This window comes from Rhea americana, unplaced genomic scaffold (assembly GCF_003343005.1).
Source record: "Rhea americana isolate MKP2758 unplaced genomic scaffold, rheAme1 scaffold_5, whole genome shotgun sequence".
Classification (NCBI taxonomy): domain Eukaryota; kingdom Metazoa; phylum Chordata; class Aves; order Rheiformes; family Rheidae; genus Rhea; species Rhea americana.
In genome coordinates, this window is record NW_028186645.1 from 1,073,045 (window position 1) to 1,085,944 (window position 12,900).

Consider the following 12,900-nt stretch of genomic DNA (forward strand, 5'->3'; position numbering starts at 1 on the left):
CAGGGTCGGCTGAGGCGCAACAGCCTTTATTTAAAAATGCCCGTCGTGAGGGGGACGAAAAAAAAACAGGAAAAAAAAGGCGGGGAGTGTGGAAAAGACCACGAAAGAGCCGCGAGGAGGGYGACGGGCTCCGCGGCGGGCAAGCGCCGAACCGTAGGGGGCAACGCCGAGCCGCCGCCGCGGAGCGCGGGGAGCCCGTCACGGGCGTGTGTCGCTTCCCCGAAAGGCGCGGAGGGAGGCGAGACATGTCCGTGCTGACTTCGCGGCATAGCGCGGAGGGGAGGCGAATGGCACTGAGGGGAGGGGGAGCTGCAAACACYGGTTAGCAGCCTGTCACTGCGGGCAATCAGGCTAAATAAACGCCYGCATCAGGCTCCAGATCTATTGTATTATGTGCTGATTAGGGCTGATACTTGACAGATGTCAGAGGTGTCTCTTTTACACGGGGAAGCATTATATAGCTTGTCGTTTCACTGCAGCATGATCCGGTTGATGCGATGGGAAGTGGGAGACGAGGCTCTGTCACATAAGAATTGCTAATGGRTATCAGCAGAGCCGGAGGCAAATACACACTGCAGACCGGGCTAAATTAGAGGAACTGTGCAAARGGGGCTTCAAAGCTCCGGGTAAAATTAAGGGGTTGGTGTGACAGGCAGTTGGAAGCTTCGGAGCTATAAGGACTGTTCAGAACTCAGAAATGCATGGTGTTTGGCTAATTTCACTGGGATGAGGTCACCATCCTTTTTGGACATTGTTTATCGAGGGATGACTAGGGAGGATCAGTTGGATGCGTGATCCTCCACGGACAAGCTTTACGTCATAGTTACCACTTACAGCATCTCCCAGAGTCTTGAAATCCATCCTGACCCTGCTAGGTCCTCCTCTGTGTAACCCCCACGCCAACYTGTCCAGGAGAACTAAGCATCCACGCTTCTGGCTATGTCCTCAGCAGCCCTAAAATGTGAATGTGTTGGTTCCTCTTAATTTCCTCCTTGTGTGCTGTTTTTCTTCTTCATCCTGTTTCTCTGCTTTGCTTTCTATCTCCTTGTCCCTCCCTCTCTTTCTGCCCTCTGTCATTCCCTTTCCTGCTTCCCCCTCTCTCCCCCTTTCTCTCTCCCTCCTTTTGCTGCTGTCAAGACAACTGCACCTTTTGAAAGGTCACAGTAAACCTGTGATCAGAAAGACAATCAAAGACCAATGTCTTAAATGTTCCCATTACTTGTTCAAGATTGCTTAGCTTTGGAATGGCTGATAAAACTGTGTACTGAACCTGCATTTCTCCAGCAGCGGGTCTGCAAATAAGTTTGCATCAGAGGCAAACCTGCAATTTMCTTCTTTGCCACTCTGCTATGGTGTATGTGTCCTCCATAATTGCCACACCACCATAATTGGATTCCAGTGTCTATAGCTCCAGCAACTAAACTAATATATTCTTCCCCAAAAGAGTGTTAAMACAAACTCTTACTATCTAAAAGATGTCAAACAGGCTTTTCCACATTTAAAGTGTTGATCTAATGGAATACCAAGTGCTTTATCCATTTTTTTCATTTTCTATATCACGACTAAAAGCTTTTAATGAATTACAATACAATTATTACAGTGAGATAGGTCACCAATGTCTAAGCAGTTTGGAATTGCATGTTATAAGCAAGTAATGTTTCCAGTAAATCTCATAATTTACTGGGTCAGAAACATTGTCTATCAATACAGTACTGCACATTACTGCTACGCAAGACTGCACACTACTGCTTAGGAGTGATGTTTAGAATATAATCATTGGAGGGATGGCTACACATAAGACAAATAAGGGTAAAACACATGTAGGAACTGTATTTAGTAAAATATTTCAAAGAAATAAGATTACTTTTGAAAATTACGAGAGAGTAATTTAAAAGATTCCACAGGGATAAGGATGGTAATCCATTACTAACTTGGATAGGGATAGTTGTCTCTAAAGATTATGGAGAAAATATGTTATAATAAATAGCATGTCATTATGGGAAACTATAATTTCTCAGATGCAGATTGGAAAGTACCACTGGTAAATAGTAGACCTTAGATGTTCTTGAACACGATAGAAAGTAGATTTCTCAAGCAATCAGGGAATTAGACCATGAAAKATGATGCTATGTTAGGCCTAGTATTAATAAGCAGTTAGGACCATGTAGACAACCATAGTATTGAGACTAATTTTGAATTGAGTGATCATTAACTGATTCAGTTTCTGTTAAACTGTATGAGGGACAAGTGTAGACCTTTGTCTAAACCTTGGGCTCACAGAACAGCAACTTAGAGAAACTAAGGAAATTCATGAGATTGATAGGACAGAGAAATTCAGGGATGATCTTTACCCAGATAGATTGAAAGAAACGGACAAATGAAATTATAATTGCAGAAGCAAGGTTTTGTTCAAGGTTAGTAGTAATACTCTGCATCTAAAACAGTCTATAGTGAAAGGAGAAAGGTAATGATACCAGTAATGTTAGGCCTACTCATCTGACCTTACTACTGTCTGAGTGTATTCCTTGATGAGAAAATGACTGTGTGCTGCCAGCGTGAATAGCTGTGGAAAAGGCTTATGTGAGTCTGTGATGCACTAGGTGGGGTATTTTTAGTAGAGATAGGAAAGTATTAGTACAGCTTTACCCAGCAATGCTAAGGACCCTCATCTGGAAAATTATGTACAATTCTGGTGACTTAGGATCAGAAAAGATTGACTCAGGTTGGAACAGGTGCAGAGGAGGAATATGGGGATGATAGGGGAATGGAGTGGCTGCCTTCTCAAAGGGGAGCTTGAAAGTCCTTGGCTTGCTTAACTAGCAAAATGAGGGCCACAAAAAGGAAGGATGATTCATTATAAATACATTCCTTGTTATTGACCCTTTAAGGGGTCAATAACAAGGAAGAAGAACTATTTAAATTAAAAAATGGTACTAGCACAAGGACATACAGTTATAAATTGGTCATGAGTTGCTTTAGACTGAAAAGCTTTCTAGTCATTCCAGGAGTGAATAAACAGGACACTAGGCAAAAGCAACCTAAATAATTTTAAATTAGAACATGATATTTTGGTATGTCCAAGGGATTTTGAAAGGARACTGAAATGCTAACTCTTTGCATTTTACTTTTACCATTCCCAAGTTTGAGGACTTCTTCTGGTCCTCTACCCCATCTGCATTTGGCTTCTGAGGGTTTTTTCAACTGCATCTGAAGCACTGGAAATTAGTCAGAGACAGGATGTAGAAAGGACACTGGTGACATTAAATTGTCAGGTGGTTTGTGGTGTATCTTGCTCACAGGCGCAGTGTTGAATTGATTGCCAGATTTGGGTCACAAAGAAATCTTTTCCCTCAGGTGAGATTGGCAGAGGCTGTTTTGCCTCCCCTCTACTACCACCAATTTCTCACAATCTTCTGGGAGACTTACTTGGCAAATGTCTTGTTGCAGTGATGCTGGTGTTGTCTCCTGTTATATTCCTCTGTGATACTGTCCTTGTGAGGTTTGGTCTTTTACTGCAGCTCTTAAGTTTATTATCTGATACTGAGAAATGTTTGTGACCTTTGATGAATGGGGGCTGTAGAAAAGGTGTTCTGTGAGACCTCCTAAACAAAACATCCATTATGTTCATAGTTGTAGAGAGAGATCATTTCCAGTCCTACCTTCCTAAAAAAAGAAGAAAAAAAATAAAAAAAAATGCTGAAAGTAAAGAAGGGAGAGCAAAAAGGAGAGAGAAAGGATAACATTGTTTCTTGTGTGAATTGCCTTACTGCAATTAACAGTCATTCAGCTGAACTATTTAATTGGTAATGATACAGTACATCCTTATTAGCCCTGCTGTTCCAGGTGCATTTTGGCACTGCTTCTGTACACAGTACTAACTCTTAAGTGTTGTGATTCGTGTACATTTTGCATGCCTACTTCACAGTTTCTACAGTATATTCTCAGAAGGTGATTATGTTTTGTTCTTAATCAATACTTATTGTAAAATACACACGATGTATTTGAGCAAGACTTAGTAGAGCTCAGTTTCTGCATTTCTAGCACTGAGGAGTTTTCTTGACTTGCAGTTTCCTTGTCCTGTGCTTTGGATTGTACATGCTTATTAACAGAATAATAAAATCATTAAATTTATATTCCTTTTTATTGCTGAAGCATAGCCCAAGAGAAATATCTTTCCTGTATCATGGGAATATGCATTCATTTATTGCATCCTGTAAATGATATAAAGATTCCCCTGGGTTTATTTCAGCTGCTACTAAGCAGTAACTTCTAATGTAATAGCCCTCTTGCTTAAAGGAAAAAAAACCGATTTCCCGTGCCCAAATGGTGATTTTCTAGTTTAAATTCCTAGAAAGTGATGGCTTTCTAAATGACAAGTATTTGAGGTGACACATTTCCCAAGTTTTTTGGAAGTTAGTTATGTATGCAGCTTTTAGTAGTATGCTAAGTGACATTTTTCCTTTCTTTCAAGCTAATTGTAATTCCTGAGTTATCTTATAACTCTTACAATTCCTGAGTTATCTTTACAATTGACAAGAAATGCTAGTATGGCATATCAGAACTCTGTCTCAGTAATCTTAAGGCCTTCTTATTCTCTTGTTGAGACTATTAGAAAATACATGGGGATCCCCAGGCCCCCCTACCATCAAGATTACCACTATGCTTGAGCCAAGCTGACTTTGAAGTAAAATGAATTTTTTGAGTGGATTTTCAAAGAGGCCTGCAGAGTGATTCACAAGAAGTCTAAGCTGTACCTGGAAGCAGTAACAAGATAAAGATCCATAGCAGGGAGTTATCTAGAGTACAGCGATGCTTCAGCTGTACCTATCTCTCTCAGTATGTCTCCAGAATTAAAGGTGTGATGGGAAGAATGCAGAATCAGCAATACCAGCTCTCTACCATCTGGAGATTTGCCTGTGACAGCTGAATCTGAATAACTGGTAAAGTCATCTTAAATGCTGCTTTGTGCTTTTAAGCAGCACAAAGCAGCCTTATCAGGAACAAGGATTTGGTCCAAAAGTTTTCCCAGACATAAAATGTCTGTTATTATCCTAGTTTGTAACAACTGTAGGGCAAAGTAAAAGGCTGAAATGAATGTAACAGCTGTATTGATTTATCCAGATGCCCTCATTTTCTGGATGATAAATTCATCTCTGAAAATATCTTCAGGATCTCTTCTCCATCAAGAATCTCAGAATCTAATCATATAAAAGGAAAAGGCCTCACCTAATATTGGCAGAAAGACCAGATGAGTATATTTTCAATCCCGAGAATTGTTCATTACTTTAGAAATTGTTATTGGCTCTTCACAGTAATCAATAATAGCTATTTCTTCAGGATGACGTATTTTCACATTCACCATTTCTGCATGTAGTCATGGGAACAAAAAATGACCTGTGAGAATGAGGCTTAGGAACAATACAAGCATTTGAGGTGCCTGGAAGGTGGTCATCAAGTCCCTTCTCTTCCCTGGCTTCTAGCTTAGCTGTGTTTCTTACCTTCAGTACCATAGGCTCATCCTAATAGATTTGTTTCCCATTTAACRGAGTGTCATTCTTTTTTGTTATTACTGACACTGTTTTAGCAAATTCTAAAGAGGAGATTCAGAGTATTCTTGAAGATTGTGTGAGCCTCTGGGTGTTCTTTTGTTACACAAAAACTATCTACAAAAGATCAATTTTTAAATGCTGAAATCTTCTGTYCTGACTTTATGCCCAGATGTACACAGACAGACCTAACTGGGAAGTTTGCAGTACTAAAATTGTTGCTGCAAAATGGAACCTGAATGCTTCTCGTGAAGCCATGCCACTGATTCTGGAGAGAATCCAATCAGGAGCAATAATCATGTAAAGAACAGTTGTTCTGGAAACCTAGAGAGAAACAACTCTTCTCTTGTCAATACTGTTCCCTTGGAAGCTGTATCTTCTTACAGTGGAGCCTTCGTTCTCTTACATTAAGTTGCATGGATCTTGCCCTGTATATTAGAGAGACATTATCATCCTATTGTAAGATCTTCCATTCCCAATTTAGTTCTTATAGACAAGATTTTTGGATTTTCTTCATTATAATAAGTACTCCTTGTCAGTCTTTGTTTAATATATTCAACACTAGTGTATCTGCAAGTGTTGGATCTAAGACTTATATCCACACTGACGGGAAGGTATAAGGTCCTTGTGTCTTTCTGGCTTTTAACGTAAAGCATACAGTTCCTTACTGGTCTGTATCTTGATTCTGAACAGTTTTTTTTTTCAACAATTCTTGACAATTTTCTTACCCTGTTATAGATGGTAATTCAGATTTAGTTTCCTAGGTAGCGTCCATTCTGCCTCATGATAATATGTGGAAAAATGTGGTAACTCTAGAGAAAAAATAATTACACAGCTGTTTGTCTGAAAATATCTTTCAGCTAGACTCTACTTAACCACCTGATTCTTCACAGCATTAGGAGACAGAAGAAGGTTTAGCATTTTCAGTGACTGGTATTTTGAATAATCTCACCTTCACACATAACTTTTTTATCACAGGTCTGCCTTGTGCATGTGAAGAAAGTGACAAAAAGTGCTTCAAGCAGTCTCAGGATAAGGGTGTCAGTCCTGTGTTGCAAACAACTGATGCGCTTAGCCCTCCCCACCTATTATGTAGGTGGGATCCAAGAACAGGAATCTAGTTAAAATGTATCTTCCCTGAAGCTGGATTATACTCAAATATTCCTTGCTGAGTTTCCATGTTCTCTATATCAAATACATTCAATTTTCAAGTAAAAAAGAAAATCTGAATGCTCTCAGAACAATTTCAGCCTTGGTCTGAGAACCAAGTTTGTCTTCTCACCTCTCACCAGCCATGATATATGTTTTGCAAGCCACATTACACCCTAATCAACATTTGCATTCTCTTTACTATCCCCATGATTACAGTATGAGCAGGTTATAGACAGTGACTAAGGAGAGCTAGAAAGAACCCTGTTCCAGTGATTAGCATAAAGGAGTAATGATTCAAGAGAAAATAGACTGGGGAGAAGAACTGAGAAGCAAAAAAAGCAGTTAGCTCTCAGGGTAAGGCTTCCAGTGAACCCCAGAGCTTGAGAGTTGTCAGATGGCCAAACAGCTGGTGCAGGGACAAGGAAGAAGGAGGCCTCATGGTTTAAGTAAGGCTCTTGGAGAAGAACCRGCAGCTCTTGCAGGCACAAATGCCAAAAGACCTGTTCTGAAAGTGGTAAAAATTATCTTAGACCCTGAGAAGGTCTGAACTAGAGGTATTAAGAAAATGTCTTTGGAGCCTTCAGGTGACTGCAGGCCTGGCAAAACTGGACTGAAACTGTAGAGAAACCCAGCTTTTCCCCCATGAATGAGTGAGTGACTGCTGTCATGGTGATCTCCTGTAGCCGTATGATGGCATACCAGTCACAGACGTCCCACTGCAGAAAGGTGGACAAAGGCAGGTAACAGTTTGCTGTAGTTCCCCTCATGACAAGAGAAGAGATTCTTCCAACTCAGGCTGCAACTCTGTAAAAAACCTTTGGAAACCTTTGGAAAAACAGAAGGTGTACAGAAAAGACTTCTGATAACTGAGAGGATATACTTCATAATTTGCTACCGTTTTAGAAGACGAGGACTCTTTTCAAAGCCAAAAAATGTGAGCGTGTATTTGTTTGTAAAAAAAGATTATAATAAAAGAGAACTTGTTGTCAGACTGTAGTCAGCCCCAGTAACTCTTGTTATTCTAGGAGATGTACCCAGAGATGTCACAGAATATTCTGACTGCAGCACTCTTATTTTAATAATAGCTAATCAATAGAATCACTGGGGCTGATGAAAGTGGGCTGCCATGTTCAGTCTCAAATGCAGCAGCTGAATTCTCAGGACATACTGAGAAATAGGATGGTGAGACTTCACCATTCACTGAGTAATTCTATGGTAATTCCCAGGTTCTTCACTCTTTTCATTCTTCCTAGGCTATATCCCAGGGAAGAGCCTGTATCTGATCTTGAGACACTTTCCTGAGTTCAGTCTCTAGACTGTCTGTTCTGGCCATTGAGAAGAGTGCTTCCAAGTCCTGACTTAGCTGCATAACTTACATCTGCTGCTTAGCAATTAAATGTTCCCCTGTTGCAGACAGATGTGAGTTAAAATGCACAAAATCTAACACTGTCACTGTACTGAATTACAAGCTGCAAAAGGCTTAATTCTTCTTTCACCTCAGTCATTATCTGAAATACGTTAGACAAATCAGTTTACCTTTGTGCAATTGCTGCAGAATTAAGCCAAAGTAATGTAGGGCAGAAGGAGGCCCCAGACTCTCCCAGTCTCTTAGACATAATACAGTCAGAAAACCAAAAGGCAGCTTCCCTCCCGCCTGCAAGTTCCCTGACGAATCAGGAGACACTGTGATCTTAGATCTAAAGTGAAAAACTGTGGTAATTTCACCAACTTTCCTGGAGTTACTCCTAATCCATACTGTGGTAACAGATTGTCAACTCAGCTGAGATGAGAATGTCTTTTCTTTAGCTGGGCCTCACATTTCAGTGGTTGTGGAAAAGGTGGAAATCTATGTCTTTCCCTGGCAAAAGAGAAATTGTTTCTAGCAGTATTGCCACAAAAGTATAGCTTTGCATTTCACATACTTCAAGAAGTTCTTTCCTTGTAAGAATGGCATATCTAAAACTCGGACACCTCTGAGGAGCTACAAATTGCCAATTCTCACAAGTCTTACCAAAATTTTTGTAATATTTGAGGCTTTTTTCCTCAAAGTCCCATCTCCTGGAGGGATGTGATTATGTGAAAAACTCTCATTTTTCTTTCATTGGAAAAAAAGGCAGTAATTTTCTTGCTCTCATGGTTGCAGAGAGAAAGCTTGAAAAAATGACCTGATCACACTGCAAAGCAAAATGAGTTGAATGTATATTTGCTTTTAAACAATATTATTGGAAGGCCCTGTTGTAATTTTTTTTAAAGATCTGACTCATGATTTTTTAATAGCTTGGTTTGGCAATACTATATAGATGAACTATGCTCTTGGATAAAATTGTTTATCACACTAAAGACTAAATTGAGCCAAGAGTAAATTCACTAAAAAAAAAGATTACACATACTGTCTATTCTTGACTCTTTAAAAACATCATCGACTTTTTATAAAATCTACGATCAATGGAAAAGAAGAGGTTTTATCCAGCCAAACCCCAGTATATGATAAATGTAAAAATTGAAGGGCACAACAGGAATAGAAGCTAATAAAGCTTGAAATAGGTGAGATTTATTTCTTTAACATTTAACTTTTCTTGTACCCATTGGACGATAGTCTGTTCTGGGTTACACCTGGGTAAATCCAGAGTAAACTCAGTAAAATAATCTGACTTTATTAGTCTCAACTAAAATATTTCGCAGTGAATTTATATCGGTTCTCCTAGGCGTATTTATCATTCCATTTCTAGTTCCAACATTATACCAAACTCTAGTAAGAACAATGTGACTGGGGAATTGAAAAATTACTGAAGTTAAGCTTGACTGTGCAACTTTAGTTTGACTGATATCCCTTTGGCCCTGCTTCTGAATATTAATTCCAATACCCTTTAATGATATGATCACATTTTTTCCACAGGATTCTTTACCTCGCTGAGTAATGGATCCCACTGAGATTTGGATGTGAAGTGTGCAGCAAAAGAGACTTCTGCCTCCCAGATCTCTGTTTCATATGCAGACGTTGAAATGTATGTTTATTAGGGGCAAAGAATTGCAAAGACAAAGGTTGGATTTATGTTCAGGATGCTTGAATGCAGTTGTGGAGAACTGAATTTTCTCCTTGCCACAGCCTTCATACATGTCACCACACAAGTCACTGCAATGAAACATTGTACAAGATGGTGCTAATTATCCTCATTTTCTGCTATGAAGTCCCAGGATTTGACTTATACAAGTGTTGTATACTCATAGCTGAAATGCTGCTGGTTGTACATTAGAAGTACTTTAAAAATCGCATACTAAACAAATTATTGGCATCTTAAATTAACAGCTCTTGCTTTTAAACTTAAAGAGGTATTCAGAGCTACTCAAACCAACTCCTAAGGAGAGCACGTGAAAATGGGCTATTTGCACCCTCAACTGCTAAGAAATTCAAAATCAGAAAAAGAGCTTACCATGTTCTGCCACAAACCTTGAATGAGAAAGGGAAAGCAGGCTGCCTGCAAAGGAAAAATGATCCAGGAGTCAAGTCTGCAGTCTTTGATCTCTAATTCAAGGATGTTATCCATTGTGCTACTACCATGCTATTGGCAAGGCCTTTGCTTGGGCAGATGCACCCTATAATCAAAGTTGAAAGACTGATAATGAAACTTATTTGTAAAACTCACCTAACTTTTCCCCAAAATTACAGGGCAAAATGAAATCCTCATGAGGCTGCTATGAAGATGAATTGAATGTTTAGGAAGTCCTAAAGATCAGCAGTGATGAGCACRAAAGAAAATTTTAGCACTAGAGTATCACATATTTATAGAAAGTAAGGGGTGTAGMGTCTTACATGATAACACTCAAACCTATCCAAGAGCACCTATCCTTCAAACTCTCTTTTAAAATCCTGGTCAGTAACTAAAGTCACCTGGGTGGGACTCAAAGAGCAGAAAAAAAGAATGTACTAGGGAAGAACAAATAGACATCAGCCCTACCCGAGAGGAAACACATGGCCTTTAAAACAACTCTGAATAATGTAAGATATAGGATATAAGTAGAAGACCACACAATCATGCAAAATGACTAAGGAACCATTATTTGATCTCTGTCCATCTTGTGCACCAAAGAAATTCAGGCCCTTTGGAAAGAATTGTATCCCATTAAGAACTGCCCTATAATACAGTCTTAATTCTGTCTTTTTTCTAAGTTCTTAATCACCTAAGTTTCAACCTCATTTTTAATTCACAGCTTCAAGCACTGCAGAACAGGGAGGTTCAGCAGACTGTGGGCCTTTCCATGCAGATCATACACTTTAATGGGCTYTCCCCTAAGATGAACCTTTCTGGCCCTGCCTCTTTCTGTTCTCAGTCTCTTCTGCATCCATAGTTCCTTTCATCATGTTCACTTTTCCSATTGTTTTCACCTCAGTCTCCACTGGTCAGGACTTTCATCTTCATCCCAGTCTTTCTGACAGCCTAAGTCCTAACCTCCACCTCTGCATTTTCTATCTGAGTATGGTTCCCTTTCTGCACTATTAATACCTTTGCACTAAGGACCAACCTTTGATCAAGTTAATTCCTGTTTCTCATCTCTGCTGCCTTTACAATCTCTGTTTCCCTCTCTCTCCCTCTCACTTCAAGGCCCCATGCATCAGGGCTCCATTGTACCCAGATAAACCCAAAATGCAGGTTAGGGAAGACCACAGCACTGTAGCACTGCCCTGAACTCTTCCTTAGTGCTTGAACACTGAAAGTGCCACATGACACAAAATATTGAAATACCACAAAAATGTGTGCAGAAGCAAGGCTTGATATGTTTGTCATTCAGGTTCAGAATTTCTACAGTCCATCATGCAGCACACTTCACAGAATTTGTACAATTTTAAAAGGTACAGGAGGTACAGGAAACCTGAAAGTCATCAAGAACTGCAGGATCCAAAAAATCAAGAACTTTAACATGTGCTCTCTGCTCCTTGAGAGATCCAGAGAAGGGACTCATCAGAATTGACACCCTCTCTCCTGCAAGGCAGTAGCTAGGCTTGATTTTACAACCTAAATGAGTAGTCTGATGAGGATATTTATTGAAAGTGAAGATTTACAACTGAATGATTTGGAAAAACACATGGGTTCACTTCTTCCTGCAGACTTAAAGAATTAGGTAAAAATCAATGCTCTTCTTACAAGATAGTCAAATGCTTTTCCTCACTGAGGAAGATTACAGAGAACAGCTTTGGACCTAAAATTCACCTAATGTCTGAATTAATAAAAAAATAGATGATTTTACCATGAAGCTTTAAGAAAAGACAAACTTGCAAGTGAAAGGGTCAGAGTAAATATAGCATATTCTGAAACCTTCAAAGTGATAGCAATAACACACAATATCTCAGTGTCACAATTATGTCCTCAGTGTATTCCAGTAATAACTGGAATAAGGCTGATTTTTGTCTTTTATGTGTCCCCTTTTCCATAGTTCAGAGAAATCTTGATGCCTGGAATAAAGTTGGGAAGGAAAAAGACAGAACAAGACTAAGCATGACTAACTAAATTATTGGGGATGGCTTGGGATGCTGGGACTCAGAGATGGGTGTTGTAATCTGTGGAGCTACTCTCACAGCTCCTTCTCCATCCTTTTTCCTTCTCTCAAGAATCTCTATTTCACACAGCAGAAAGGAGCTTGAAAAGGTTTACAGGATCTTCTTTTCCAGCATGGTTCCAGCTATGCCTCAATGCTCTGCTGACAGATGAGAGGTGAAGGGATCTCTTCATCTAGTGCTCTAACCCCTGCCTCTTGTGTGATCTCTAGCAGCTGACACAGAAACAATAAAACAAAAAGACAAACACAAGGCAGAGTTGCAGGCATCTAACTCTAGTCTGAATGTTGAAAGGAGAAAGGCACTGCCTGGTGACATGTAATAAGATGTTTAAGCTATGGGAAGGGTTATTTTTAAAGCTTCAGTCAGACGGCCTCTTGCAAATTTAACTGGTGCAGTGTAAAGTGTTAGCATTCTATCCTTTAGTTACAGCTCTTAGGCTGAAAACTTTTGCTTTCCCTTAGCAGAATGGGCAGAGTTGCTCATGTTGTAACTCAGCTGCTTCAGTGCAAAAACGAAGATGTCTGACTTTGCATAGGAGCAGTTGAGGAGTGCTCAGGTGAATCGTTTTGCTTTAATAATGATAATCTCAGGCAGAGACTCACAAGCAGCTGAACAGAAGATCATGTCTTAAATTCTGCAGCCTCTTCT